The 4,503-nt window shown below is 57.0% G+C and overlaps 1 long non-coding RNA gene across 1 annotated transcript in view; it reads left to right on the forward strand.

Annotated features, from left to right (window-relative positions):
• Nucleotides 1–4,503, forward strand: part of LOC104490298 — a 21,228-nt gene that overhangs the window by 5,587 nt on the left and 11,138 nt on the right. Inside the window, exon 3 of the long non-coding RNA XR_727772.1 lies at nt 1,660–1,759. This is a non-coding gene — a long non-coding RNA (uncharacterized LOC104490298). The remainder of the gene's footprint in view (nt 1–1,659; nt 1,760–4,503) is intronic.

A 4,503-nucleotide genomic window follows, 5' to 3' on the forward strand; every position in this document is an offset into this window, starting at 1 on the left:
CAGCCGTTCTTGAGATCTCGCAGTTCCCCATCCAGTGAGGCTCTGCCTTGGCTTTTGCGTGGGGTCCCAAGTGCTCTGGCTGCAGCTGAGTGTGAGCTTGGGGTTGGAGAAATCGCTAAATTGAGCAGCTGACCTTGGACACAGGGAGACACTCTGGCAGTATTGACTGGAAAATAGAGGGAAGCTGCTGATCCTGAATCCTCCTGGGTGTGAGGAGGGACAGTGGGGTGTTCTTCGTTTGGGCAGGTGGAGGAGGAGAGACTTCCATGAAGGTAGTGCCCGCAATAGCAGTGGCGAGGATTGGAAGGGGCTTCCCAAGAGGTTGGGGACAGGGGACGGGTCCACGGGTTATGTCCATGCTGGGGCTTTCTCTCCTGCCACAGAAGTCAGGGGAGTTTCACCACTTTCATGGCCTTGCTCGTGCTGCAGGGGATTGGTTTGTGGGTAACATGCAATTTTGGGGACCATACAGGTAATTCAATAACATTTTCCTTTTGTGGACCCCTTAGAAGTATCGCCAGAGCTCCGAGGGTCTGTGGGAGCAGCAGATGTTTCTGGGAGGACGTGGGAACAGCAATGCCAGACGGCTCGGCGAGAAGCAGCCGAGTCCTGCAGTCCTTGGGAGATAAAGGCTGGCAGATAACCAGCAAAGCCCGCATATAACCAGCAAAGGCGCCTGCGATAACCAGCAAAGGCGACTGCCCAAAGCAGCCGCTCCTTCTGGGCTGCCCTTTGGATTGACCCCCACTCCCGTGGCTCTCTCCCATCTGTAGGAAGATAAAGCAGGGGAGAGGTTTTTAAAAGCAAATAGTGCTCGAACAAAATCCGATTGGAAAAGGATCGGCTTTGGCTCAGAGTCCCTGAGCTTCGGTGCTCTAATTAGCACCGAGCTGAGGCTGATGAGGTGTAGGGGAGCACCCAGGCCTGAGGAAGGAGACCTCAGCTTCCTCTTCAGGTCCGTGGGCTGGTGATGGAGGGACGTGGACTCCTGGTGCTCCTGGGGCTGCCTTGGCTCAGCTCTGTTTGCAGCCCTGGGACCTGCCAGGTGGCACCTCCTTTAGTCACAGGCTTTGTCCGGGGCTGCAGGAGAGCTGCTGGGCAGCACGGCCTGGGACGGCTCTGCTCGTGGCACTGTCCATGAGCCCCCAGCGTGGGAAAGGGCCCCTGCTCGAGCAGCAGGAGGGAGGAGGAATGCAGGTCTGGAGAGGAGAAGGGGAAAATGCTGTGAGCTAATCAGGGCAGGATTAGCATGTCTTGATAAGCCAAGACGGGCCTGTAGGGCTTGGAATCCAGGGAGAGCAAGAGCATATGGTTCCCGTGCTGTGGGATTTACGTGCATCTGCCTCCCAGCAGGGCCGGTCGCTCGCAGCAGTCCTCGCTGCTGCAGCCGGGTCTCCTGCTGTCCTCCGGCCAGCCACGCCTCGGCTCTCTGCTGCAAGCCACACAGCTTCCCTGGCACTGCCCAGGCTTTCTGGAGGCTGGAGCTGCCTGAGGAAGCGTGTTCCAGGGTGGTCGTAGTGTTTGGGGTGCGTGAGCAGGAGCACGGGTCAGCAAACACCTCGAGGGAACAAGCCCACTGCTGTGGATCGTTGCTCTCCGGAGGTCTCTGGCTCACGTGCTCTCTTGCTGTTCTCTGTCTCTCCCTCTGCCCCTGCCCAGCTGCAGATGAGATGTTCTCCTTTAAATACAGCCCTGGAAAGCTGAGGGGAAACCAGTACAAGTCAATGATGACCAAAGAAGAACTCGAGGAAGAACAAAGGTAAGTTGAGTTTCCTTTCTTCCTGCCCACTGCCATCTGGTTCGCGTCCTCTTGAAGAGACCTGGGTGTCTTCAGACCTCTCTCTTCCCATTCTGCCTTGGGAGCACTGAGCTCCAGGTCTCATTGCACCACGGTCCAGATGTCTTCCACCCAGGAAGACAGGAGAACAAATAAATTCACCCTGATGTAGGAGATGGAGAAGCTGTGGCCCTCTATACCTTTGGAGCTGTCCAAGCTCCTTCTCTGGATGCTTAGACCAGATTCTCCAGCTGATGCAATCTGGTATAGTTCCTCTGATCCCATTAGCACCATGCTGATGGACCCAGTCTCTAGCTACTTCCCCTTTTCTGTGGATGGCCTTCAAACTGAGGACCTGGGCATAGCTCAGAAGAGCTGGAGCAGAGTGAGTGAGCCCACGTGGAGCTGTAGAGTTCACTGTGATGGGGCTGGGACTGGAGATGTCTGTACCCAGGGCGGGCTCCTCAGCTGTTTGTGGTGGGGATTTGCCATGTAAAGGTGGAGAATTGTCCATCTGACACTTTCTGCTGAAGTTTCCTCCAGAGCCTGAAGAAAGGAAGAGCCTGTCCTGTTACTGAAAACAAGCTTCTAGCTCACGATTTCCCAGCCTGTACAAGGGAAGTCAGCCCCTACCTGGCACCTCCAGCTCCAAAGCCCTATCCAAAGTCAGTCTGATCTGTCAGTGAAGCCTCTGCCCGCGTGCGGAGGGAGTCCTACAGCTCGTGGGCACACAGAGCCCACGCTAAACCAGGGATGTCAAGCCCACAGCCAAGGGCTTTGGCCTGCGAGCCAGCCCTGCGGCAGGCTGCTCCTCAGCAGAGGTGTGCAGCTCACACCTCTTCCCTCTTGGGCGAGCCGCAGGGAACTGGTGTCCCAGTGGTGGCTCAACAGCCTGGCAGATATTGTTCTCTCCATTGCTGTCCCAAGGGCTGGGGCCCCCATTCTCCACCCAGTGGTCTGCATCTCCCAGGAGGAGACCTGCATCTTCCAGGGGGAATTTGTCACCCCTTGGCCAGGATGCTCCTGCTGCCCAGCATTGCCTTGAGGCCCCCGGGCAACATCTCTGTGTTGCCAGCAGCTTGACTGAGCAGGGTTTGTCTCCACAGTGTGAGCAGGACGTTGTGGTAGGCAGTATAAATCCAGAGATATGCCCAAGGGCTGGCACTGACACACACACGCGCTCTGGTCCTGGGGAGGATGACGTGGGGCACGGGGTTCTGTGCAGGCTGCCTTCCCTAGCCCAGCCTGCAGCATGCCGCCGTTCTTTCCACGTCAAACCCAACAAGAGATGTCTTCCCTGTCTCACTTGGCTTCTGGGCTCCCAGTTGTCCTCAGATCTTGGGCTTCACCTGCCTTATCGCACTGCCAGGAGCAAAGATCTGCAAGGGCTGCGTGCTCTGGCATCAGCCACAGAAAAGATCTCCGGTTTCCTTTGGCACAGGGTTGATTCCACACTGGTGGCATCAGGACAAATATTTGCTTGCTTCCTTTTGTTGTATCTTTATCATGCCTGAAGCCCCCAACCTGTAAAACGCTGAGCAGGTCTGATAGTGTCACTGTATTTTTCAGCTGGGGAGGGTGTCAGTGGAAGGAACTGGGTGAGGGTGAGAGAAACCCGTGGGGCTCAGTGGGAATCGCTTTTCAGGATCCACTAAGCACGAATGCAAAACTCTGCCTGCAGCAGGCAAACGCAACCCCTCTGCACCAGCAGCTCCACCCAAGGCAGCTGAGCAACCGCTGCTCAGGCTGTCAGGGCCAGGAGTCCTGGAGGGCCTTGGGCTGGTTCCTCTGTGGCAACAGATGCTCCTGCTGTCACCTGGGGACACTGCGGGGACATTGCCTACAGACAGCAGAGGGTTGGGGGCTTTGTACTCAGGGCTGTAGAACAGGTTCCAGGGGTGACGGACCTTCCCTGGGGACGTGGGACCTCCCAGGCGTTGTTGCTCATGTCCATGTGGAGTTGTCCCAGGGGAGGACGGTGCACCTGGAACTGATGGACAGTGCCTGGGCATCGGGTCCCTTGGAGGCTCTCAGCAGCCTTCCCCTCTGAGGGCCATTGGCAGACCTGTTTTTCCTACTGCTCCTTTATTTCCTTCTCTTCCATATTTGTGTTGTTCATTTCTTTACGGCAGCTTTCTGAATTTTTTTTTGTCTTGCTTTGTTGCTGGCTTACTTTCCCCCCACCCCCGGCCCAAATCTTCACGGTGGCATCAGCAGCTTTTCATTTCAGGCCTCGCAGGTGGTGTACAGGGGCAGGGCTGCTGCCAGGTAAGCTCCCGGGCGAGCTGAGCGCAGACGCTCAGCCCAGTCCTGCACCCTTCTAAATCCTCACGGTGCCATCAGCAGCTTTTCATTTCAGGCCTCGCAGGTGGTGTACAGGGGCAGGGCTGCTGCCAGGTAAGCTCCCGGGCGAGCTGAGCGCAGACGCTCAGCCCAGTCCTGCACCCTTCTCCCTCGGCAGTCCCATCCCTCTCCCCGACTCCACGCACCCCGACCGTGCCGCTGATCTGCTGTGACCCAGGTTTGCCACCTTTATGTTGCAGGATTGAGCTGACCTCTGATCTCACATCTCTGTAGCAAGTTCCGTAGGTCCTCGGCCACAAACATTCTTGCAAATCTTTTTGGTAAGGACGTGCTGTTTCTTAGAGGTAGTGGTACCACTGATAGCGTTTGCTGATGGGGGGGGGGGTTTCAGGGGCTCCCTTGCTGGGGGGCGGTCTCGGGGG

This window comes from Buceros rhinoceros, unplaced genomic scaffold (assembly GCF_000710305.1).
Source record: "Buceros rhinoceros silvestris isolate BGI_N320 unplaced genomic scaffold, ASM71030v1 scaffold25683, whole genome shotgun sequence".
Taxonomy (NCBI): Eukaryota; Metazoa; Chordata; class Aves; order Bucerotiformes; family Bucerotidae; genus Buceros; species Buceros rhinoceros.